General features: G+C 47.7%; 1 protein-coding gene and 1 non-coding gene across 2 annotated transcripts in view; both read left to right on the forward strand.

Annotated features, from left to right (window-relative positions):
* Window positions 1–27228, forward strand: part of LOC135905671 (potassium voltage-gated channel protein eag-like) — a 159509-nt gene that overhangs the window by 63481 nt on the left and 68800 nt on the right. The window lies entirely within an intron of this gene.
* Window positions 24843–25028, forward strand: LOC135905717 (U2 spliceosomal RNA). Its single transcript, XR_010565454.1, has one exon. It is a non-coding gene; the product is annotated as a U2 spliceosomal RNA (small nuclear RNA).

Raw genomic sequence — 27228 nt, forward strand, 5'->3', positions numbered from 1 at the left:
CACTTGCTTATCCTTCACTTGCAGGTTTCAGGAAAATAATTGCTCCGTCTCTGAACTCAATTACTGCGACAACAGGAGGCTGTCGCGGCAGCCGACACCACCATCTCGCAAACCGCCACGAAACAACCTGGCTTACCTTTATTCAGTAAAATGGAATACTAAATACTAATAATAACAATAATAATAACAACAAAAGGAGCCCCACGACCATCAGCCAAGACGGCGGACAAAATCTACACGCGGCGCCCACTGCCGGGCCACAGCCATCTAACCCTTCGGACGCCACGACGCCCTCGCACCAGATCACGTGTCCACTACGAATAGCCACAATAATCGGTGTTCGTAGGACAGATACGAATGCGCGCGACGGATGCCGTATGCACACTCCCCCGACCACAGAGACGGACGAGGAGAGAGAGAGAGACGTAGGGAGGTTAGCCAAAGACGTGCCCGGTTGGCTACCCTACACTGGGCGAGCTGGGCGAGTGGAAAAGGGAAGAACAGATGAGGAGACGGACGAGAGAGCCAAAGAAAAACACGTCCGCTTTAATGAAACGATGAAGTTAGGCGCTTGAAGGCGTTATTTGTTACAGCGGGGATACATTCAAGCAGAGTCTTGTTTCGTCACGCGATCGCTTAGAGAAAGAGAGCCGGCCCGCCGGTAAATTTGCAGTGTGTGACCGATGCCCGTACGTACACACGTATACGATATAAATACGGGTACAGAGTACAGAGACAGCAGCGACAGCCACGGTATAAGCGGTGTCCACGGGTGCAGCTCGCTGCGAACTCTTCGCTGTAAAATATATGTACTACCTGATGCAGCGTATTGGGATACCGTGCATTAATCCAGCACCCACTCGTCTCTTCTCGTCGATATCGCCTATAGGCAAAGTATACCTGTGAGTAGCGTTCAGACATTAACAATCGTTAATACCTAAAAGAAAAACACGCATTAATCGGAATGGTCTGTCGGCATCAGTAGTCACGGTATGTGACCTCATTCTATTTCAAAACCAACCTTATAGTGGAGCACACCTAATCCTATGAATAAAGGGAAAATGAGACATCCACCCGTTTGTATCCATTGCTACAAAGGAAACCCATACGGGTTCCATACGGGCTACAAACGGGTGGATGTCTCATTTTCCCTTTATTCATTACTTCTCTCCACCATGCGGGTTTCCGCAGAACTACTACGTCAAACACCTAATCCTAGAACGAGGTTGCGATATGCCGCATTCCTTTGTTGTTGTTGTTGTTGTTGTTGTTGTTGTTGTTGTTGTTGTTGTTGTTGTTGTTGTTGTTGTTGTTGTTGTTGTTGTTGTTGTTGTTGTTGTTGTTGTTGTTGTTGTTGTTGTTGTTGTTGTTGTTGTTGTTGTTGTTGTTGTTGTTGTTGTTGTTGTTGTTGTTGTTGTTGTTGTTGTTGTTGTTGTTGTTACTGTTGTACTCGTGAGCGTGACGCACGCAAACAGTACACCATCGGCATGAATTGAAACGCGAGCAGGGAATAACTGACAGGAACACTTCATGCCGGCGAATACATGCACGTGCGACGTTCAATCACTGCACAGCTGGCTTTTGTGGGTGCAGTATATAGTCAGAAGTGTACGCTTTGGGAGTCTGAATTTAAGCACCGTTACCAATGCAGATGAACCTGAACAGGGAACAACGCATTGGTGAAGACCAGGAATAGCTTGAACTTATGCCGGTATAGTGCATCCTAAGCTATACCAATCGTTCCTTGGGAATTCTAAGCGTGTTCACGAAGTAACGTAACTGGCGAGCTAACGTTGTCTTTGACTCACACTTGTAATGCGGTTTCGCGCATATATTTTACCTTTGTCTATGTAGCCCCTTACTTTTATAAACATAAATAAAATAACCCATAAATAACGCATATATAAATATAACTCATAAATATACCTCATAAATATAACGCATATCTGTTTATTCTTGGTGTATATACAACCCACTTATTATGGCGCATGGCACACATCTGTACACGCGTTTAAACGTGTTTTACGATGTGCAAGCGAAAAAAAAAACAGAAAAGAACACAGGTCTACGTACGATGGCTTTTTGTCTGCAAACGTTCAGTTATTTCTTTATTTACATTTAGTTTTTTACTAGCAACGTCTGCGTTAGACGTCGGTGGGAGATTGAGGCCCCGGCACTTTTCGGGTGTGACGAACGGCTCTGATACTTTGGAAGGCCGGACAACCTGTGCAGTAAAGGAAAGCGTTACAACGCCACTTTTTCTGTTTTTATGAGCGGCCCGCGCGAAGCAATTGCGCGAGCTGACTTTCTCTTTTCGTCTGCTCCGCGATATACGAAACTAGGGCCACCTAATCTCGCCGTATTCGGGGCAGACGATGCAGGTCAGCTGGAATATATAGGAGAGCCCGCGGCCATGGTCTGTTTAACCCTTTCGTGGGGAGAGGTTATCCCGCGCGGGGTGCGGACCTCGGAACAAGAGCGTTTAGACGAAAAAAAAAAAAAGAAGGCGAGAGAGAGCTAATGACGTCAATCGTGACGACGATGGCGACGACAGCCGTGGCCAGGCGCATTCCGCCGGCCTCTATAAACAGTGTTTCGACGCAGTGTCGGTCGTCGGACGGTACGAGCGAAATGAACGCCCCCATTCCGGGGCACGAGAAACGAAAAAGAAAACGTAGAAACAAAACGAATCGGGGCTGGCTTAATAATAACGGTTCGTTTCGCTCGGTTCTCTTCTTCTTGTCGTATCCACCGTTCACGGCTACAGGCGATCCCGGTGATGACGTCAGCGGGGCCCCGCTATGACGCTATAATGGTGAAGCACGAGAAGAGAGAGAGAGAGAGAGAAGGGAAGACGGAAAGGCAGGGAGGTTAACCAGACTGAGTCCAGTTTGCTACCCTACACGTGGGGTGTGGAATGGGGAGTGAAAGAGGAAGAGAGAGAACTTATGTGTAGGATGTCTATAGTCGGGCACTCAAGTATGTTGCCCTCAGGTAGCGAAAAAGCGCTCGAACTGCTTTCTGGGCCAATGAACTCTGAGGCCAGGCTCTCAAGATCTTCGCTTCCGTAGATGGCCTGTCATCCAGTCTATTTAAGGCACACTGGAGAGTCTCGCGTTGATTATCGAAGCGAGAACAGTGGCACAGAGAACGACGCCATTGAAGTAGCATTCTCATTCATTGTCTTGGCTTTCGTGATATCATTGTTGTCCGCCTTGCTGTAGTGCTATCGTCGTTGTTAACTGATCTCAGGGACTTGCAGACGTGCCTCGTCAAGCTGCCATGGCGGCAGCTTGTCTCCGCAGTTCAGCCCCAGTCCGTTTGGCTTTGTCGCTTTTGGAGCACGCGTGCGTCGTCGATAGCAGGACAGCACGACAACGCCGACGCTATCGGTGGCCCCCCCTCCCCCCACCCCAAACGGCGGCGGCGCCAATGCTCCTGGAGCGTCCACACAGTTGCTATCGAAATAATAATCATCATCATCAGCCTGATTACGCCCACTGCAGGGCAAGGGCCTCTCCCATACTTCTCCAACTACCCCGGTCATGTACTAATTGTGGCCATGTTGTCCCTGCAAACTTCTTAATCTGATCCGCCCACCTAACTTTCTAACTCTGCTACGCTTCCCTTCCCTTGGAATCTAGTCCGTAACCCTTAATGACCATCGGTTATCTTCCCTCCTCATTACATGTCCTGCCCATGCCATTTCTTTTTTTTAATTTCAACTAATATATCAGCTAAGATAAGCCGATTCGATTCGATTTGGCTTGAGAGGACTTCGTGCTGTCGTGCGCATAAATTGTACAAGCTTGCGATGCTGATGAGTATCCCCATCGTCTCCTCAAAAAAAATGTATTCTTCTTTGCGATACGCGTGGCATTTACTCTTCGTCCCTTATAAAAGTATCGCTTCGCTACCTGGGCGCGCGCCTCCGAGATGCGTGTGTCACAGGCCACGACTCTCGGAGTCCGCGGGTGGCGCGCGCGCGCGCGCAACAAGTCTCCGAAGCTGTGCGATAACGTGAGTGTCGGCGTACCCGTCTCCCAAAGACTGCAGGTTCTCGCAAGCGAATGAGTTCCGGTCATGCCCCGTGGCCCGCTAATCGACGACGTTTTGTTTTTACTGCAACAAAAATCGGGGCGCGAACACTCGAAGCGCAATCGCGCCGTCGCCGTGCTGTCCGAGTATCGACGGCGCATGCGCAGCTCGCGAGTAGAGGCCTAAAAGCGATTCTAGAGGTATGTTCCACTTCTGGCCAGCATTGGAGACAGTCTACGCAGACAGCTAATGAGACAGCCGAGACAACTTCGAGGCCGAGTAATGTTACGCGTGTCGAGCCGTCTGGAAGACGTATGGAAGACGCTTCTGCGACATGACGCCACCTCGCGGAGAGAAGAAGAAGTTGAGAAGAGTACACATTATTTCTGTATTTCAAGTCTTCGCGCCTGCGAACCTACGAAAAACACGGTTCGACTCACCTTAAGGTTGCATAGGAAAGCCTTACTACGTTTTCTTGTGCGCAGACTACCTTCCTGTCGAGTTCCCAAACGTCCTTCTCAGCCGCCATCTTGTTTGGACAGGAAAGTGGCCTGCATCGTTCTTGACTTCGATGCTGTCTTCGCAAAGCTGCCTGCTTTGACGTCTTCGTGAGAATTGGAACGATACTTAAGATAGCCGCTGTCCGCTTAGCCGTCTACTTTGCCGTCTGGAAACACGCCAGCGCACTTGGACGATGACGAAGCCAAATGACGCAAAGATGACGAAGCCAAATTGACGTAGCGCGTCACGCTTTTCTCAGTTAGCCCTGCTGTTGGAACACAGCACAGCGTTCCGGCTTGCGCTGCCTGCACTGACATGTGCCAGTGTTCCTGGCTTGCACCTGAGTGCGTACCACACCGTGGCGCCTTCACAGGTCTACACGCAGGTCTACACGCTGGTCTATACACAGCTAGGGGGCCTTTGTACGCACGCCTACGACACAGCGTTTGACTATTCGCGATTCGTTTGGCTGTACGCGCACGGTGAGAGCAATCGTCGGTTGCTTTTGTCATAATGTTTTTTTTTTTTCGCGGTATAGGTTATGGGTGAAGCTAAGGAGGTCTGACAATGGCGACACGATAAAATAGCGACGTCTTGGGTAACACGACGTAACGGAACAGACTTACGAACAGACACAGCCGATGCCACTTTCGAGCCTTTACATGCTTTCGCTGTAAAAAAAACTGCAGAAATAAAAAACAATATTTAGCGCTTTACGCGCATAGTCTGAGATAGGAAACTGAAGGAAATTTCCCTCTAGAATGCATAGACAGCGAACAAGAAAATGCAAAAGGAAGTTTCAAATGCACGGGATAAGAAATAGCAGGTGGCGCATAGTTTTGGCGATGTCAAACACGCGGACAAAAAACAGTTGCATCGAAAGCATCATCAAGGCCGAAGCGCAAGCAGAAGTATGTCACTTGTTTAATCACGAAAGAAAGAGACGCAATCAACGCACAGGAACGAAGATACCTAGAATAGTAAATACTCACTAAAAGCTCCATTTGTTCCACACTCCATTCGTTTCTTCATTTGTTTCGTGCATTCAGTTGTGCGTCGCGAAGAGGTGTAACGCGAAGCTGCAATTACGTGCTCCGAATTCGACACGGGACGCCTTGCAACGTGCCGCCCACTCCCGACGTCCCTGACCCGCTAACCAAGCCGTGTGGCACGCTTTCCACAAAATGCGGGTCATCGCTTTAACATCCTCGAAGCGTCGGGAAAAGGTTTCTGTCTTCTCTCTTTTTTTTCCTTTATTATTATCGCAAGTTGCTAACGCGCAGCATCGCTCCCTCGCTCCCCGGTAGGTGGCTCTGTATTCGCAAAAACACATTCGCACAGTTTACGGAGCCACAGTTACGAAACTGTGTCATGGTAGGCGCCCGTTCATTCGCGCGGAAAGTATAGACCAGCATTGTTCTTTTTTTTTTTTTACTTTTGCGTCCGCCTTTACAGCATGGCGTCATGGAAGAAGGAAAAGATAAGAGAGCAACACGCAACAAGATTGGAGCCAACACCTATGGGCTCAACACGTTATCGTCACGTCATTGCTCGCGGTAGGTTTTAGTCCTCCCCCTCTATAGGCAGAGCTACGGCAGCGCAGTCAAACCGAGTGCCCTTTGAATAAAAGCTACCGGAAACCAAACATTAGCATTGTGAAACATAGTTCCAGCGCACAATTGAACAAGGATGAGGAGAGAAAGACAACACGAACGCCGGCTCAATTGTGCGCTGGAACTATGTTTCACAATGCTAATCATAACCAACTAGTCCAGCTATCCATACTTAGCGATATACTTTCTAGTACATTGGGTCCTTTCCCCCCTCCTCCTTTATGTGCAAACCCTTCCTCGACCCTTGTCAAAACGGGCGCTCGTGTTGTCTTTCTCTCCTCGTCCTTGTTCAATTGTGCGCTGGAACTATGTTTCACAATGCTAATCATAACCAACTAGCCCAGCTGTCCATACTTAACCAAACATTCTCGGCCAATGCGGTGTCTCTCACAAGTCCCGCGTTGGGCTGGAAATGCGGGAGAAAAATCGAAGAGAATGGCTTAACAGGACGATCGCTCGCCAAGGCTGCAGCTACGTGACGTGATGTGACGTAATGTACGCTCCTAGTTTACTTGCTTCCTCCATGACAAGCGTACTTATCTTTTACAGCACTCCAATCCTCATGGTAATGCAGTCGCCTCGGCAAGGGGGTCGAACCGACGACCTGGTGCGCGGCAGCAGAACCCCGTAGTGCCACCACGTCGAGTAAAAGGGGGAGTAGTACGATTGCAACAAACTGGCTCAGGAGAAAGGAAGGGATTTATTCTAGGAAAGGTCAACCGGCCGCCTTCCCAAAGCATAATAGCTCGGAGAGACACTACGTGTACGTTTTTATTTTTCTCCCGAAACGCACCGCACATTATGCTGCTGAGTTTCAGCAGCAGGCGTAGAGATGTTTGCCAGAGGCGTTGCTCAAACGCCGCAGCATCTGAGCCACACAATTGGCTGCCCGGGATTCCAAACCGCGGGCCCGCGACCTGCGACTCGCAGTTCTGGCCTCCGGCCGTCATCGTCGTTATCGTTGTGATTGTCGACGTCGTCTTGGGGCCAGCTATCGCAGTTTTGGGTTGGCCGTTAATGTCTTCTTTTCAGAAACTCTGATTTCTCTCTCTCTCTCTCTCTCTCTCTCTCTCTCTCTCTCTCTTTCTTTCTTTCTTTCTTTCTTTCTTTCTTTTTCACCGCTACTTCCTGCTTCCTCGGCTCTACCCGTCAGAGACTCTAAGGCATCGAATCGTTTCACCAAGCTGGGTCTCTCTCTCTCTCTCTCTCTCTCTCTCTCTCTCTCTCTCTCTCTCTCTCTCTCTCTCTCTCTCCCCCTCTCTCTCTCTCTCAGTCTTTTTTTTTTTTTTTTTCACCGCTACTTCCTGCTTCCTCGGCTCTCCCCGTCAGAGACTACGGCTTCGAATCGTTTCACCAGGCTGGGGCTAATCGGTCAGTACGTCGGGTACAATGAGTGGGGCTAAAATAGACGAATGGGAAATCGATGGCCGAAAGTGAATGAGGAAGTCTCTTTTCCGCCACGCAGGCCACCAACCGAGTGACCCGCCGGCCGTCTCTGGCCGGATATAGCATGGCCGCATAATTATGTTTGAGAGCTCGAGGAAAAAAAAAAGACGGGAAAATATGAATGCTGGACATTTTTGACGTGCCGTCATTGGGTGCCTGCTTTGTGCTACGTATGTTTATATTTTTTTGGTTCCGCCTCCGACTACGATATACTTGCGAACACGCAACGTTTGATTTTCTTTTGTAAAGAAAAGAAAAATAATGTGTACGTGCTTTATGGATTTGTGCATATCGCGAATTTGTTATCGGCTAGCGTGCGAGGTTTCGCGTGCTATATACATGTTTTTTTTTTCAAGCTTCCTCGCCGTCAGGCTGTTGCTTCGAGCCGATTTGAATAATACGCGCTGCGTCATCATGCTTTGCTAGTAGGCTTGCCCGCTGTGCTTTGTTCCTGCTGTGTGCATTTTGGATCGTTTTCCTTTTCTGCGCCAGTGGACATGCCTTTGCAACTTTACGCCCTTAGAACCAAAGAGGATGTAAGGGTGTGAGTTATGAACATATTTACACTCTTATTCACTGTTAATGGCATAAATTATTTTACGGTCTGGCTTAGCTTCCAGCGGGACCACAATGCGGCGTAGAGGTCTTTTCTGGCCATGAAAACACCAGCCCGGAAAGACTTCAAGTTTAGCTTTAAAAAAGGTACAAATGAAAGAAATTCGTTCTGAATGTCTTAATAAAGCGCTTTGTCCTTCTTTTGTAGGAAGTAACCTTAATTTAAACTGAATAACATTTTCACTTACCTGTTTTTCCGTGATCACTTTGGTTACCCACGTTCCCGTGGCTCACAGGCGTATTCGCGACTGCTGTGTTTTTCAGCGACGAGGGACGTTATTAGCTTTTTCACACGAACATATGAATCTTGCAAACTGCTCAGGAACATTTGTGGATTGTTGATTTGTGAGTGAGTGAGTGAGTGAGTGAGTGAGTGAGTGAGTGAGTGAGTGAGTGAGTGAGTGAGTGAGTGAGTGAGTGAGTGAGTGAGTGAGTGAGCGAGCGAGCGAGCGAGCGAGAGTGAGTGAGTGAGTGAGTGAGTGAGTGAGTGAGTGAGTGAGTGAGTGAGTGAGTGAGTGAGTGAGTGAGTGAGTGAGTGAGTGAGTGAGTGAGTGAGTGAGTGAGTGAGTGAGTGAGTGAGTGAGTGAGTGAGTGAGTGAGTGAGTGAGTGAGTGAGTGAGTGAGTGAGTGAGTGAGTGAGTGAGTGAGTGAGTGAGTGAGTGAGTGAGTGAGTGAGTGAGTGAGTGAGTGCGTGCGTGCGTGTTTGTGTCAGTTTCAGAACTGTTGTTGGCTCTGCGTTCTTGGAAACGTCTTTTAGCACATCTACAAATTAAGAAAAACTGTTGCTCCCTTCCCAAACGTAGCCTTCAATAAACGGTGGGTCTTCTAGATCCCTGAGATGCGTTTCGCATAGATCGTATACACCTACTTGTTCGTCCTTTAACTGCTGTTCTATTTCTAACCACTTCGCTCTCTTTCTACCGCCTTGCATGTTTATGTACCTGATCCTGGTGCTAAATTTGTTTTTCAAGAGAAGTAGCCGACGCCGTCTCAGAGGCATCAACAAGTCCCTGAACGCAGATGACCGAAAAAAAAGGAAAAGAAGCGGTTCCCTATAACCGAAATATTTTTGCGTTTGGCGAAATTCATTTGAATGGAATAATCGCGGGTACCGGAGCAGCGCGGCTACCGGAGCCAAACCAGCATCCGCTCGAAGAAGGGAGAGAGAGGGTGAAGGAGGATAAGTAGATCCCGTTTCCCTTGTCTGTCGCATTATTTAGAAGAAGGGATTCGCGTTCAGCTTGATTAAAAGTCGTCGCAGTGAGCCCGGCGGAAAAGCATTAATCTTCGAGTTATCGACCGGGGTAATCCACGACGGAAAACACGAAGCGGGCGGCGGCCCCTCGAAGGAAGAGCAGATAATGCGTCTGAGTTTCCAATTACCGCGAGAGCTTCCCCGTCAATGCGCTTCTCGCAGCATTTGCCGGTCTGAGCGACGGACTTAAGTAAACGTAGAAGACGGAGTGCCGGCCTCGAAACGTCGCCCCGAATAACGTCGCGTAAGCGTTGAAATGGGAGACGTTCGGATGCGGATGGAACGACGCCGATTTGAATGATTAACAAACGAAGATATTTGTTTTCGTAACCGCTTGGAGACAGCGCGAAAAAGAAAGGGGTAAGTGAAGGGGGGGGGGGTGAGGTGATGAGACTAGGATATCGCGATCGCCGTAAATGTTTATTTAGTGGCGTTGTTCAGCATTCGGTAACCTTCAGCGTGGGTATTCACGTAACTATTTAGCAACACGCTAACAACATAGGAACCCTTGCGTAGATTTGTTGATCGTTATCGTGATCGCCGTAAATGTTTATTTAGTGGCATTTTTTAGCATTCAGTAACATTCAGTGTGGGTATTCACCTAACTGTTTAGCAACGTGCTCGGTCATAGGAACCCTTGCGTAGATTTGGTGACAGTTTGTTGTTTTAATGCGTTGCAAATTGTTGAACTGGATGTTTGCTTACGTTATTTGCGTTGGCTTGCCTTTTTTTACGTATCACCTCTTTCGCGCAATCAATTTGCCGCCTAATTGTCGATGCACACCCCCTGTTCTCATCCTCAACAGTCCTCCATACGAGTCATACAATTTGATGTTTGAAAAGTGAGGAAGCCTGTAATTGAATTTATTTGTCGAAACATTTCAACTTCAAGTATCAAAACAAAGAGCGTATATTTGGTGCCGGTGGCGGTGTGGTTGGTGGTGATGATGATGATGATGATGATGATGATGATGGTGGTGGTGGTGGTGGTGGTGGTGGTGGTGGTGGTGGTGGTGGTGGTGGTGGTGGTGGTGGTGGTGGTGGTGGTGGTGGTGGTGGTGATTATGATGATGACGACGATGACGTCGACGATGATGATGAAACGTGAAAAATGACATATAGATGCGGAACTTTGAGGATAATGAATGTAACTGAAAGTTATAAAAATACGAAAAAAACTATAATACGGAAGAAATAATAGGACCATTATGAAAAGATCAAGGTACGTCAGTGCGCATTTGAGATCAGGCGCTCGCAGATGATAGTTAAGTTGGAGATCACGAGGAAGAGGCGCAGTGGGAACGGTCACAGATTGCGCATTCAACAGGCCGCCGATGGTCTATTAGGGCAGCTCAGTCGGTGCCTAGGGAAGGGAAACGCAAACGAAGGCGACCGATTAGGTCGACATTTAAAGTTAGGAAATCGGGATATTAGGCTTAGAGCAGTACCATACGAATACGGCTGATGCGGAACAGGTAGACCGCATTATGTCGACGTGAGGTATTCGCTGATTAAGCCGACATTTCAAGTTAGGAAATCGGGATACTATTAGGCTTAGAGCAGTACCATACCAATCTGGCTGATGAGGGACAGGGAGACCGTATTGTGCCGAGGTGAGGCATTCGCTCGTTCGGTTTACATCATTCGTTCTTTCATTTATTCATTCTTTTCTTCGTTCATTCGTTCATTTATTCGTTTGTTCGTTCGCTTGCTCACTCACCCTTTCATTCGCTCGATCATTCGCTTGTCCCTTCTTCATTTATTCCAATTATTTGTTTCTTTCATTATCCACTGCTTCGTTTGTCCGTTCAGTAATTCGTTCGTTCCATCATTCATTCGCTCATTTGTTCGTTAACTCATTTGTTCATAGAATCGATCGCTTGCTTCCTCGCTCTTTCAGTTCTTTGTTCATTCGTTTATTGATTCGTTCATTTAATAGTGCCATAATTAATGAATTCGTTCATCTTGTTAACTCTTCGCTTATTCACTCGTTCACCTAATAATTCCAAGTACCACTCCAGAAGCACGTCGGTGGCAGTCAAAAAAGTTCTATTCCGCCTGTGGCGCCCTCGATTAGAAATATTGACGCCACTGCGGCATTGCGAAATAGGCCACTAAAAAAACAATAGAAAACGTCAGCGATACGCGCAGCTTTGCGGAAGCACAAACAAACAAGACGCGAGGAAAACGATTTTGGCGCTTGCTCCGCGGAAACTAGATGCAGAATAGAACTCGCGCGAATACTATAGTATATTGTTTCGAAAACATTTGGGTGCATATAACAGCAAATATTTGTTTGTTTGTTTTTTGCAATAGTTGATCGCCTAGATGCATGTTCCCGAAACGCAGGCCCTTCGAACGCACTCACTGCGCAACACCATGCGGGGCTATCGTTTCACTTTCTCAATTTTTCTTTTTCTCGCACGTAGAAAAAGAAACAGGAAAAAAAATACCGGGGCGCTTCTCTATTTTACGCGTTCCTCGCTTTAACACGCGCTGAAACCCCAAGAACGAGAACGCAAACAATAACAACAACAACAAGGGTACGAGGGAACAGCAAAAACAAACACGCGCCATCTTCATCGCGAAACCGCATTTGTCGCGTCTTGCCGCTCGTCCTTTCGGAGTAGCCTTGCGCGCGCAATAATATAGAGGGCGCCACAGAACGAAACGAATGAGGAGCGCACAATGCAAGAGCTGTACGCATTCCACACATCACGATCTGGACCAAACAGCGCAGAAGACCGGAAAGGGAAGGCATAGGCGGCGAATAGGAGTTGCAAAAGTAACTTTTGATTGTTTCGTTGTTTCTTCCGGGTGGTTTTCTTTATTTGGTTGTTGTGCGTTTTCTTTTCCCTGCAGAGTTTTTTTTTTCCAACTCTGTCCTGGATTGTGCGCCATGTTTTGATGCGTTGCAACACCTACAAAGAGAATAACGATACGTTGAAATGACGGCTCGACGTATGTTTTGTGGGTCAACAACAACAAGTAGGACATTGACAACGACAACAACCAGCCCAAGTCGTCGCTTAAAGCCAGTGTGCTATACGCCGCGGAAGCAAACGATAAACAAGAGTGCTTTAACTGAACGCCGCGGCTTCGCGGGACTCTGGTTGAAAATCGAGGGGAAAAGAGGAAGTGGAGAAAGAAGGGGAGGAGAGTCCTGCGCTTGATTTTCTGCTAGTTACATCAAGCGCGTCTGGAACTTCGAGTTCGCTTTAGCCAATCACGAGGGCGAGTTCCCAAAGCTAGCTGTCTGCGCGAGCTGAATGTAGACTGTAAGCGTGTTTTGTTTTTTTATTTTTTTATTTCGCGTTGAGATTAATGTGAACTATACAGTGTAGCAGATATGCAGATATGCTGTAGAACGATTTTGTCGTTATCCGATTGTCTAGGGGTGTCAAGCGATATCTTATGTAGGTAACCTATACCAAACTGAAATAGGTGGTAAGGACTTCAGTCAGGCTGCTCATGCCCTTTCTTCGGCTCTTCACTCGTTTCAAGAGAAATCAATAATACTTCAGTTTCGAAAAACGGCACCCCACTTATTACTGCTATTAGTTTCACCAGTCATACAGGCACACACCCGCAAAAAGCTTTATGGCGTTTATCAATGTCCCCAATGTCTGTGGATAACTTCTAGGGGCAAAGTACAGATATCATCATCATTATTAATATTATTTCATTTCATTTCATTTCATTTATTTCCTCCTTGACGACCCAAAGCCATTAAACAGACGTTAGGGTGGGGAGGGGGGGGGGACGTTGAGACATGGAAACTTCAGATAGTTACAGAACATAACTTTTTTTTTAAATATGTGAACACAAGTTATGACAATGAACCAAAAGACAAAAAAAATCTGTTTTCAACAAATAAAAATCTACTTCCAAGATAAATACAGGGGGTAAAACAGCAGCTGATGGCGGCGAACATTCGAGCAAGAAATTCACGTATAGTGTTACGGGGAACATATAATAATAGTAATAAAAATAAAATAAACAAAATGTTGGGGAACGTAGCATTAGGCATGTTCTCCTCATTTGGGACACAATCATCCCATTCCATGTCCGCTGCAGTACGAAGGCTTCTCCCACCGATCGCCGATCACCCCTGAAACGGGCAGCTGGCCCCCTCCATGCAGCTACAGCTAGAAATTTCCTCGTTTCATCCTACCTAATTCTCCTGCTTGATCGACTGAACTACCCTTCCATTGGCCCGCCTACTCAGTAACTCTAACAGACCATCGCTTACTGCCTCCGCACATTGCCTGACCTGCCCAGCTCCATGTCTTTCTCCTAACTTATCTATAACGACCGACGTGTGCACTTATACTATTACATTTCCTGAACAACTGTTGTCTAAAGAATTGACTATAAGTTGGTTATAGGCAAACTAACACACATATCAAAGAACCAAATATGAAGACAATAGGGAATCAAGCTATGGCGAGCATGTAGGGAAACGAACCCTCTTTATCGGGAACTCTGGGGATAACACACACCAGCGACAAAAATTTCCGGCCCGTGGTTTGGGGAGATATGGTTTAGGGAATTGGGGAAGCGTGCGTTATGAGTGGGGACAAAAGGGGGGCGAATGTCGCGCTCGCGCCGCTCTATTAGGGAAGCGATAGAGTTCCTTCACATTCCAAGTCTTGTGGCAGAAGGTTCCTCCGCAACGGCTGCGCAGTTTTCGGGAGACCAGGTATTGGGGTAGTAGGATGGCAAAACCTGACAAAATAAGAGGGAATAGAAAGGTACGCTCATCCGCTCTGATAAAAACGAGATCAAGCTTAACGACATTCTATAGACTGTCCTAACTGATAATTCCAAAGAAGCCGCGTTCTCAGATTTAGGTAGGGCGAGTATTACGAAAAGTAGGGAAAGCTGGACTAAAAGAGGGAATATAGAGCTACGCTTATCCTTTCTGAAAAGGACAAGGTCAAGTCTAATGAAGTGTATAGAGTGCTCTAATTCATCATTTCATAATAGTAGCTTTCACAATGGCTGTGTAGCTTCAGGGAGACGATAGAGGAGAAAAATAACTGTAAAGGAGGATAAAAGTAGGGACAGAAAAAAATGAAACATGCTTTTCCTCTTTAATGAAGACAAGCATGAACGAGCATAATAGGCTTTCGCTGTGTGTTCTCATTTTCTTATATTGGCAGCGCTCACAAAGGCTGCACAGTTTTAGAGCGACCAAAGAAAAAGGGAAATGGGGACAAAAAAATTGGAGATCAAAACCGGCGCAGGGGGAGGCAGTCAGCAGAGCAGGCCACTCGGGCACCGAAAAGCGGGAAGAATATGGTTCGGCTCGAGCGAAGACCGGAAAGCCAGATAGGGAGCCGAGGGAAATAAGCTCGCGAGGCCGGAGAAAATGACTGCAGAGAACCACCGCGAGAGGGAGTCCGGAGACGAAGACGATCCAAGAATAGCCGCAGTCAAAAAGAACGAAGCGTACGCATGTTTCTTTTTTTTTTCTTTTTGTCTCTTTCGTGTGTGTCTTCCCCTCGTTTGATATTCCTGTTTTTCCTATGAGCGTTTTCCCGCTGCCGCACATTCTGGGGGAAAAAACACAGAGTGCCTGGAAGCAGGAACACTGTTTCATCTCCGTATGCATAGTCAGTTAGTTTTCTGGGGGAAGATCGCGCGGGTTGACTTTGAGGAAATGAGGATACACTCGGAAAAGCTCTCGGGCGAGAAAAATAAATAAATAAGAAAGGAAAACAAACTTGGGTGACCCGAGGAGGCGCGTTACGCGTCGTCTGTCTTATTCTGTGCAGCGTTTTAAGAGGTACGCACACGACCTGCTGAGGGCGACTCGGTGACTGTAGCGTTCCGCGACAGTGTATACGAGGACGTGGGTGCGATTCCCTGTTCGCGGAATGCATAAAACGCAAGTTTACTTCGGCTTAGGAGTGCGTCAAAGAGCCGCTGGCAGTCGAAGCCAATCCGAATCGTCCTGCCACTGCGTCCATCACGACTCTCTGAGCAGTTGCGGAACGTCGAAGCCCACGGTCTCACTGTGAGATCTGCGTGCAGCATGTTGCTTATGGCCATTCGATAGACTATACAAAGTTGTCCCCCGCGCGGGAGCCGTTAGGGGTTTGGCAGAAGCGTTTGAAGTCGTACGTCGTTAACCATTCTTGACTGGTCAGAGGTTGGCTCCGAAAGTGTGTGTTGTCAGTAGACCTGTTGCGATGGCTATCACGTTGATTGGGTGAGAGATGTCTCCGGCTGGAGCCGACGTTTCGACAAGTCCCCTCATTGAGATGTCGCGCTCCAGCCGGACATCCCTTGTTCGACCACTGAGATCCCCTGCAAGCCTCGGCTTTCCAGTGAAACACCCCTTCTTGTTCAGAAATAGACGGTCTGTATGTCACGGCGTGCTGCTCTTATTCAACGCTGCTCTTTAAGTTGCCAGTATGCTGGGTGGTTGCGTGCAAACATAAGCAAATGTATTTAAAGTGGTAGAGTCTGTAAGGACGCCGACAGAGAGAGAGAGCGTTTGTGTGTAATCTGGCATTACGTAGATTACAGACCATATCCTGCCAGTCACAGCCTATAGTCTATAAGCCGACTACAGAAGCCTTTTATATAATTAGCCCTATTCAAAAGGCACATTCTATCCTTTCATCTTATATGCCGTGTATTCCCACCGTCTCTCGTAAGAGGGCTTCAATAGTACGCTGTCGATGACAAAAAAAATATATCATACGATAACATATGACAGTTACTTAAATTGCATGTGCAGGTTATGAAGTCTCGCGGACTGTACTTTTTTTTCATTAAGTTAGCCTTACCCAGCGCGTTCGTGCAAGCATACAAGTACAGGCAAAATGCACTTACGAGGGAAACGTAGAACTAGACGCCTTTACACGGGGTGTGGCGAAAGCGTTGCTACAACGCTGTCTCCGGCTGCCCGAAGTCGGCCCCAGCCTCGCGAACGCTGCATTGTAATATTTCGAAACTGCCGCGGTATGCCGGGCTGTCGGGAAGTAAGCGGGAGAAGGAGAGGAAGAAAGACGTTACGCTCGACTTAAGAGCGCGGCGGAGAAGCCAACGCGACGGGGGGCTAATCGCGCGAAGGAGAAACAACGTGGTTGCCGCCGCGTCGACGAAGAAGTGCTCGCCAAGCAAAAGTGACACACGGCGAACAGCGGCCCCTGCTTCGAGTCAGTTTTCATAACAGTATCTCCCTGTTCTCGGGACAGTATTTTCGCGTTCACTTTCGCAACCACAGGCCTCTTCCTTCTTTTCCTTTCTCTCAGTTTGATATATGCAGGCAGTATCGTATTCGGTGGGTGGATTAGATTTCGTCTTTCTTTCTTTCTTTCTATCTTTCTTTCTTTCTTTCTTTCTTTCTTTCTTTCTTTCTTTCTTTCCTTCTTTCTTTCCTTCTTTCCTTCCTTCTTTCTTTCCTTCTTTCTTTCTTTCTTTCTTTCTTTCTTTCCTTCTTTCTTTCTTTCTTTCCTTCTTTCTTTCCGTCTTTCTTTCCTTCTTTCTTTCTTCTCGCTCGTTTGTGTTTCTCTAGGTGTTCAGGCTAGCAGTATTTCCCTACGCCTCGCGCGAGGCTTTCGCGATGAGAAAACAAATGATAATTATGAAACATGAAATTATTAAACGTGATTACGGCGCTAAGGAAGACCAAGGTGCGAACTAGATATGCGTGCGACACGGATATCCTGTCCTTGGGAGCCTCCTCTCTAGGGACATTGCCCTATCGACTTCTGCGCCGCTGTTGAGAAACTTGTAACTGAATCAGCACGATTTCCTCGCTAAGTTCCTGAATCTTTGCGTTATTTTGCTTTTCTTTTAACGTAATCAAGTCTTATCAGTCGTTCTTAGAGTTGACTGATTATCTTCGCAAACTGTAAGATTCCCGGCCGTTCCCGCATGCCGGGTTTGAGCCATTCACAAAGGCAAGCCAGCCAACCAACTAATCAATCAAACCAAGACAACCCAAGCCAACCCAACCGACCAACCCACCAAGGCGGACTTTCTAAGTTGGTGTGCGACTCCTGTCCTGCGCATTTCTTGTTTGTTTCTTGGTCTTCATCAGCGCTGTCACCATGTTTCATAATGGCAGTAACCATACTGGCACAACTTTCAGCCGTATATAGTAACAGATACAAGGATACGTGCGATAATGTGGTTCACTCCTAAAGGAACGCAGAGATAGCTCTGCACCATCAACTGCAGCTGAGATGTGACATGAAGTCCTACAAACTCTCTTTTGTGCATCCATAAAGGTCTTCGCGATGCGCTCTACGGGACTTTTTATTTTTCCCGATGAAGAAGCCTTTTATTTCAGCTCGCTTTATTACCATATCGGTGTTCCCTTTAGGAGTAGGTCCTAGTGTAATCAATTTTATTTTGCGTTTACAACGGATAGGCATTCGTACGGGCCTCTTATATGTCGTCGGCTCTCGACTTGCTTGGACTTGTCCGGATTTGTCTTTGTCATAGGGTGCATTTCGCAACGCGTTCGACACATTTAAGTTCGCCTACTTTGAAACCAAACCCAGCTGGTGGGCACTGAACTTTTACGTACTCTTTCCTCCTCAGAAATCAACAGAGAAACGGAAATTGATCAGCCGTACAGTCACTTGAGTGCATGCTTAAGAATTGCGAACAACTACTCGTGTGCTTATTCATCGTCATTATCGATGTCATCATCATCATCATCATCATCATCATATTTTCCCGTGTCTACTGCAAGGGGTCCCGGCGATATCTAATTACCCCGGCCTTGCGTCGGCTGATTCCATACTACGCCTCCCAAACAAGCGTCTGTGACAGTGATATCACGTACCACTCCAGAGTGATGGACTATAACGGACGATGTGTGTGTGCTGTGCTTTGTGCTCTCTCCCTCTCTCCCTTGCTTCCCCATCTTTCATCCCCCCCTCCATCCCGCTCCCATGTGTAGGGTAGCAAAGCGATTAAGCTAAACTGATAAACCTCCCTGCCTTTCCTTCTCCACTTTTTCCTTCCTTCCTTCCTACGCCTCCCAAGCTTCTTGATTCCTAGTATGATTCCTAGTGATTCCTTGATACCTAGTACACTGGCGTCCTCGACTGTGATTCCTTTCGATTGGCACGCATTTGGTAACTCTAATAGACCATCGGTTATCTGAACCTATTCGCATTACATGGCCTGCCCATCTCCATTTCTTCCTGCTAATGTCTACTAGAATATCGATCTGCAACCCCCGTTCGTTCCCTAATCCACACCACTCTCTTCCTGTCTCTCAACGTTACGCCTATCATTTATCGCTCTGTCCCTCATTCTTTAGTCGGTGCACATTATTTACGACGTGTGCATGTCAATCCCAAGAGTTAAAAAGGGTATAGCAAGGGTAAGATAGGTAGCTTTCAGACAGACGAGCGTCCGGCTTTCTACCCTATATGGGGGAAGGGGGAGGGGTGGGTTAAGTTGACGGAAAAGGGAATGATTACTGCTAAAACGCTAAATAAAGACAGGGGGGCCCGTTCGGCCAAACTATCAGTCCGCGTCAGACACCGTGTTTTAGTCACCCCACAGTCGCTTGACGGTTGTCGTGTGCCTATGGGACTTGCTGCTTTAATAAAGTTTTCACGTTTTTGGCATGGCTTCGCGGCCAGCTATACTCTCAGCGAATGACCACGTCACCATTAAGACATGAACACCACTCGGAAGATTCTTTTTTTATCATTGCTGTTATTTGGCTCTTTCGTAGGAACGTTTTGGGGTTCTGCGATTAGGGGGCCGTAATTAAGGCCGCATCCCATCGGTCGGCATTTTAACTTCGAGGTTTGCGGCGACCCGGCGTCGCGCCAAGATGAGATTTTGATGCGCGCCGGGGCTGCAGAACATTTCCTTCCGTCCGGCGTCGATATCCTCGCCCTCTTCGGCTTCCCTTTGCGCAAGGAATGCCCGTACTTGCAGGGCAAACGTACAGCAGCTTCCGAGAAACCATCCTCCGTTTCCAATCCCTCGCCTGTACGCCAAGATAAAAATAGAATGCGTAGGATAGCTAGCTTCGTGAAACTCGGGGGCTCTGTTTCAGCTAACTCACTCTGCCGAAGAAGGCCACATTCGCCGCGGACAAAGAAGGCGTGGACAACCTAACCTTACCTATCGGTTGGCAGTTGGTAACGGCGCTCGTGCTGTCTCTCTTCGCACGTGTGCCTCTTGGCGCCTTTCTTCTGTAAGCTACGTTTCCGCAAAACTCGCCGGACAGAAAATTTTTTCTGCGATGATCGAAACTAGCGTAACCTAACCTGGGAAGGCAACCTTTGGTTGGTTAGGAAGTACTGGCACAGAGACCAGTCAAGTCTGCGGAAATGAAAAATGAGTTGTATTGATACGGCTCGATGTGATTACGCAGTTATTTGGATTTTGCTGCAGCAGCAGCTAGAGCTCGAAGCAGGTTCTGCTGTGGCCGTTCGATTACTCTGCGGCGAGTGCCGTCGTGGTGCACTCCCCGCCAAGTTTAATCAGTAAATTTGATGTCAGGGTATAACGAATGTCTACACAGCGCGCACCAAAGAAAATTGCACCTTTAAGGGTGTTTTCTAGTGTCTATAACTCACCCCTTCACAGCCATGGAAAAGGGTGTGTAGGCGAATTGATACACCCATTTGAAACGGTGATCTTCTGGAACTGCACCTTTTCCCGAATGAGTGTTTTGCGGAAATTCACACTGCGTTATATCTTTACAGCGATATATTTTATTCTATCTGTACCCAAGTAATTCGGACGTCCGCTGAAGTAGTCCAGAAGTGTTTTTCTAGATGTTTATAATAGATAAACATACGCTAACATATGGGGAAGAAACTTGGAGGTTAACAACGAAGCTTGCGAACAAGGACCACGAAAAGAGCAATAGAGCGAAATACGTTAGGCGTAACGCTAAGAGACAGGAAGAGAGCGGTTTGGATCAGCGAGCAAGCACGGAGAGCCCATGTTCTAGTTGACATTAACAGAACAAGAAAAATGGAGCTGGGCAAACCATGTAATGTGTAGGGTTAGATAACCGGTGGACCGCGAACAACCGTGGGTCGCTTCTTCCTTGTGTTCCATGTCAACCCTCACGCTGGTTATATCATCTTGAAGGGGCAGCGCAAAAAGACGATGACAGAAGGCAGGAAACACACAGGACAGCGCTGAACAGAAGGCAGGAAACACACAGGACAGCGCTGAACAGAAGGCAGGAAACACACAGGACAGCGCTGAACAGAAGGCAGGAAACACACAGGACAGCGCTGAACAGAAGGCAGGAAACACACAGGACAGCGCTGAACAGAAGGCAGGAAACACACAGGACAGCGCTGAACAGAAGGCAGGAAACACACAGGAAAGCGCTGGCTTCTGTCATCGCTGCCTTCTGTTCCTGCCTTCTGTCATCGTCTTTTTGCGCTGCCCCTTCAAGATGTTCAACCAGTACCAACTCGCCCAAATGTCGATCCTTCTACAGTATATGGTTATATCATCATGGAATACCAAGTAGCCCGGTCTCACACCTTAGGGTGTTAGAGTTACCGAATGTGTGTCATGGGAAGGGAGCCCAGTCGAGGACGGCCGAAGATTAGGTGGGCCGATGAAATTGGGAAATTCGCAGGCGCAAGTTATAATGTGCTAGCGCAGGACAGAGGTAAGTGGAGATCGCTGGAAGAGGCCTTCATCCTGCAGTGTACATGAAGATATGCTGATGATGACATAAATAAGAGCAAAAAATTAACAGCCCAAGCACTCCGTACGGATGGCTAACCAGCGAAGCTGAAGCGTGCGGCCCCGGTGTTTATCGCTGGGTAAATTCCAACGGTTCATTAAAGTCTTTCACAATTAATGGTTACGTCTTTATGTTAACTAATAATTCAATCAGTCAATGACAGTCAATGTATTCCATGCTTTACCTGACCCCATGGTCTGTTGGGTACCTATGCTTGAGACAAAATATAGAGCCCCTCGGTGCCCCGTATTCGTTCGTGCTCATTCCACATTTATTGTTTCTCATTTTTGAAGTCTTAGAATCTACCACACGCTTCTCGCAAAAGGGACTGCGCTTTGCAAGTGTGAACGTTTTGAAATAACTATCAGATGTGTTAATTTGATGTTTAAGTGCGGGGTCTTGAAACGCCGGCCCTGGCATCGATGACATTATCGCCACGTCGGGACACCGAGCTAGAATGTGCTGACGCCGCGTGGCAATAAGGTTAGGTTAGGCAAGCGCATATACGCTCTGAACAAGGTGAACTTCAAGAAAAGAAAGAGCTTATGGACGATACTCCAGAAAATTGTCGCTCGCCTTCGCCATGTAATGCGTGCTGTTTGCCCACCACCACCACCACCACCACCACCACCACCATAATCATCATCATCATCATCATCTTTTATGTCCACTGCTGGACGAAGGCCTCTCCCTGCGATCTCCAATTACCCCTGTCCTGCGCCAACCAATTCCAACTAGCGCCCGCGAATTTCCCAATTTCATCGCCCCACCTAGTCTTCTGCCGTCCTCGACTGCGCTTCCCCTCTCTTGGCACCCATTCTGCAACCGTAATGGTCCACCGGTTATCTAACCTACGCATTACATGACTTGCCCAGCTCCATTTTTTTCTCTTAATGTCAATTAGAATGTAGGCTATCCCCGTTTGCTCTCTCATTCACACCTCTCTCTTTCTGTCTCTTAACGTTACGTCTAACATTTTTCGTTCCATCGCTCTTTGCGCGGTCCTCAAGTTGTTCTCAAGCTTCGTTGTCAGTCTCCAAGTTTCTGCCCCTTTTGTTAGCACCGGTAAAATACACTGATTGTACACCTTTCATTTCAATGATAATCCTAAGCTACCAGTCAAGAGTTGACAATGTCGACCGTATGTGCTCCAACCCATTTTTATTCTTCTTTAAATTTGCTTCCCATGACAAGGGTTCCCTGCGAGTAATTGACCTAGGTAAACGAACTTCACAGGCTCTATAGAGGCTGAATGGCGATCCTGAACTCTTGTTCCCTGCCCGGGTATTGATCATTGTCTTGGTCTTCTGTGCATTAATCTTCAGTCTTACTCTTACTCTCTCTCTGTTAAGGTCCTCATTCATTTGTTGTAACTCGTGCCCGGTGTTGCTGAACAGGATATTGTCATCTGCAAACAGAAGGTTGTTGAGATATTCGCCGTCGATCCTCACTTCTAAGCCTTCCCAGTTTATATCTTGAATACTTCTTCCAAGCACTCAGTGAATAGCATTAGAGAGATTGTGTCTCCTTGTCTGACCCCTTTCCACACATGCCTGCAAACATACTCCGCGACACTGAGCTTGCCAACGACCACTTAGAAGATCAAAGTTTCCCCAGCGGTTGCTTGCAAAAATTTCCTACGCGATCTGCAACTGTATACCTACATCGACGAAATTGGCAAACACTCCGAGACAACTGAAAGTGCACGACGTTGCACGGATGAGAAGAATGACCTGTCCGACGCACTGGGGCGGAACGCGCTCACAAGTGTACCCATGTCATCGACTCGGGGACTGCGCTTCAGTTGTCGCCAACGAAATAAATGTGACGGAGGGGTTTCTACTCATGCCTTTACTGATGCAGCTGACACCCGATGCCATGAAGCGGACGAATGAAACCTTGTCCCAAGTTTGTAGTCGGTCATTACGTCACGTGCTGCGTACTTAAACTGACGACCGTCCTTTTGTCTGCTCTGTCCTACTGAAACGTTCCGTATGCACTTCAATAATTCTACATGTTTTCCGTGCGGTTCTTATGGAAAATAGACGTCATTTATGCGGAATCCGCATGAGAGAGAGAGAGAGAGCAAATGAGAAAGGAAAGGTAGGGAGGTTAACCAGGACTGAGCCCGGTTGGCTACCCTACACTGGGGAAAGGGGAAAGGGGACGGAAAGATTAAAAGAAGAAGAGAAAGTCCACTGGGGATATCGTTCGGTCACTCAGTCCGGATCACAGACGCTGACTCAGTCCAGTAGCCTTCAGATATCAAATATCACAGCAGAGCTTTTGTGGCCTTTTGTAGCTGCGATATGTGAGGCCATGGTCCCAAGATCTTCTTCAAGGTGAACGGTGTTCTATCTAGCTGATTGAGAGCTGTGCAGAGGTCATGTCTTTCGTTTTGAAAAGATGGGCAGTAGCACAGTAGATGTTCAATAGTTTCCTCTGCACCACAGGCATTACAGTCGGCGCTATCAGTCATTCCAATCAAAAATGTATATGCATTGGTGAATGCGACGCCCAAGCGTAAGCGGCACAGCATTGTTTCCTCATTTCGCAGAAGTCCTGGTAACAGCCGCAGTTGCATAGAGGGGTCGAGGGAATGCAATCGTTCTTGGGTGAATTCAGGTGTGTGCCACTTCTCTAATGTCATACGGTGTGCTACCTTGCTTAGGTGTTGGGCTGCGTCGGTCCGCGATAAAGGTACAGACACAAGGGAATGGAATTCGCATGCATTCCTTAAGAACTATACGTAAAGCATACGAAGTTATTGCAGTGCTACACGGAACACTTCCGCGGGGTGCGTTGTAATTAAGAAACCCGTGTGGGTTTCGAAGCGCCGGTTAACTTTTGACTTGATCAGTGACCAGAAGCGTTCCTGTTTTTTCCAATGTTCTACCTGACCGGACAAGTTTTCGTTGAACTCCTTAAAAAAGAAAAAAAAATTCTGGTGTTTTACGTGTCAAAACCTCGGTATGATGATGAGGCACGGCGGAATAATTTCTACCATCCGGGGTTCTTTAACGTACACTCTGTGCACGGTACGCGGGCGCTTTTGCATTTCGCACCTCGACGAAATGCGGCCGCCGCGATCGGGATTCGATCCCGCGCCCTCGAACTTAGCCGCTCAGCGCCATGTCCACTACGCCACTGCGGGCGGGTATCAAGCTCTTGACAATGTCAGTCATGTATGCTTGGTGTGGTGACTACATCGCTGGTGCATACCGTAATTTTGATCGAATGGGTGATCATAAATGGAGTTTCTCAAACAAAAAAAATTGATTAGTCATTCGAGTTTGTGAAGGTGGAGGACCCTGCGAAGCTGTTTAGCATACGACGTAGAGGTGACACAAGAATTTTGAACACAGGTACGGACTCATTTGCCGCGTCTATATATATATATATATATATATATATATATATATATATATATATATATATATATATATATATATATATATATATATATATATATATATATATATATATATATATATACACGCATACACATTCGCGTGGAGGACGGGAGCGCCGACTCGAGGAGCCGGAGGAAACTAGACACGCGTGACGCTTCGGCGCGAGCGCCACCAAGGAAGAACGGAAGGAAAGGAAAGGAGATACGCAAGCGCTTGGAACGCCGACAAAGAGAGGACGGTGCTAACGTATAGACACGGCCGACGCGGGTCGAAGTGTCGTATCTGTTCTTATCAGCTTAGTATCTGATATGCGCTGTATTTGGTCTCAAGATCTTAAACTTATTTTTGCAAGTTGGCGAAGTGCTTGAAGCCTGCTTCACCTCCGCCGCTGGTCGGCCCGGTATTGCACTATCTTCTGGATAGGCCCGCGGTTTTTTGTCTACGGACGTCGATCGGTTGGAAACTAGCCATTTACAGCTTGGCTGTAAAAGTTATTTACCAGTGTTAAGAACAGATTTACCATTTCTCTTCAGTCTCTCTCTCTTTTCTTTTTTTTTTTGGAAATTGATCGGTTGACGTTCAAGTAGTATCTTTCACCACACTGCATGCAAAGCTCGCAAGGAAGCCTCACGCACAAGACTAGTGGGCGGATTGGTGGGAAAGCGCGCGGAGCGCCTGGGGATTATGCGGCGCAGCGCGCTTTTGCTCGGTTTAATCAGCGCCATTCAGGCACCGTCGCGGTCCGTTCCTTCCTCTGCGAGGGGGGCCAGAGGCCCCAAAACCTGCGCGCCTAATGAGCCGAGTACACAGCTATGCGACTCTCCGGGACTCGCCGTGTGTTTTCGCCCGGGCTGTTTAATATACGGCCCCGGACTCGGCCACCACTGTCTCTCGACTCTGCGACGGCCCATTAAAACTCACTATAAGAACGGCCTGGAGGCTACGACTGCTTCTTTCTCCTCTTCTTTGTGTTTATTTCCTTTCTGTTCTTCCTTTTTCTTTTTTTTCTTCTTATTCCTCTCGGTGCTTGAGCATGGAGTCTAGCGATATTAGGGGTGTCTCTCCATTTATGTTTAACGTCTTGCCTAAGTTCTTCTCCGGTTTGATGAAGACCGAGCGCACTGGAAAGAAGAGCGGTGGACCGCCATGGACTGCCACTTTCTGACAGTTCCAGTGGCGATGTAATAAAGGAGGCAGAACATAACAACCACCACGTGAGCGTTTCTTCTTCTTCTTCTTAAGTGCGGCTGTTTATTGTTGAAGTCTGCGGCTGAATCGCCCTTATTCGTACATTTCTTTTTATTTATTTATTTCCTTCTTTGTTCATTCGAGAGAACGAGAGAGAGAGAGTGAACTTTAATAAGCACCAGCAGTTTTATCGGCTGGGCCTAGGCCTCCCACGATGGGACGTCGAGGTCTTGCCTCTTCGCCGCTTCGTAGGCCTGCTGGGTCGCCCAGAGTTGGTCGTCGAGGTGGGAGCTGCGCAGGGCGGCGTACCATCTCGACGAGAGGGTCACGGGATTAAGGTCTTGGTATTGGTGTTTGCACTCCCATAGCATGTGGGGGAGTGTTGCCGGTTCAGTTTTACAGACCTTGCACGTGTAGCTCGGGTAGATGTCGGGGTATATAGTGTGATAGCGGGTGAGGGAGGGGTATGTATTCGTCTGTAACAGGCGAAGGGTGGTTGCCTGTGCCCTGTTTAACTTGCAGTGAGGGGTGGGGAAGGTTCTTCTTGCGAGGTAAAATGACTTTACAAGGTCGTTGTATCTTGTAAGGCGGTCGCGTCCTGCGGGTGCACCTGCACCGTCTCCGGCACGGTTGACTAGTCCTCGTGCTACGGAGTGTGTAACCTCGTTGAGGTTGGTGAGGTGCGGGTGGACAACGCCGGCGTGTGCTGGGATCCAGACGAGGGTGATCTGATTTTCAGACGAATGCGGGGCTTGTCGTAAGATGCGGAGTGATTGATGAGAAATGCGACCTTTGATGTAGTTGTTGACTGCTGCGCGAGAATCGCTCACTATGGTGTGACAGGCTGGGTCAAGAGTGGCCAGGGCGATGGCCACTTCCTCGGCCGTCTCGGCATTTTTGGTAATGATGCTGGCAGCATGTCGGAGCAAGCCGCCTGCTGTGGTAACCGCCGCAAAGCGCCGTCCATCTTGGTACTCAGCTGCGTCGACGAAGGTGACGCCCGCGGTGTTGGCGTAAGCTTTGATGAGGGAAGTAGCTCGTGCCTTCCTGCGTTCTTTGTTGTAGTCTGGGTGCATGTTTCTCGGAATAGGGTCGGCGTGTATCCATTGCTGAATGTCGCGTGGTATTGGGTGTTTATCTCCATGTTGACGGTGGTAGGTGATATTAAGCTTGTTTAGAATGCTGCGGCCCGTTTCCGTGAGAGCAAGCCTCTCTAGTTGAGATCGACGTTGGGCCTCGATTAACTCGTCTAGCGTGTTGTGGATACCTAATTGTAGTAGAAGTTCCGTGCTGGTGTGGTTGGGTAGTCCTAAGGCCTTCTTATAGGCTCCTCTAATGATGATATCCAGTTTAGACTTCTCAGCTTTGTACCAGTTGAGAAAGGGCGCAACATAAGTAATCTGACAGACGATAAAAGACTGGACAAGGCGGATGAGGCTGTCTTCC

This window comes from Dermacentor albipictus, chromosome 7 (genome assembly GCF_038994185.2).
Source record: "Dermacentor albipictus isolate Rhodes 1998 colony chromosome 7, USDA_Dalb.pri_finalv2, whole genome shotgun sequence".
Lineage (NCBI taxonomy): Eukaryota > Metazoa > Arthropoda > Arachnida > Ixodida > Ixodidae > Dermacentor > Dermacentor albipictus.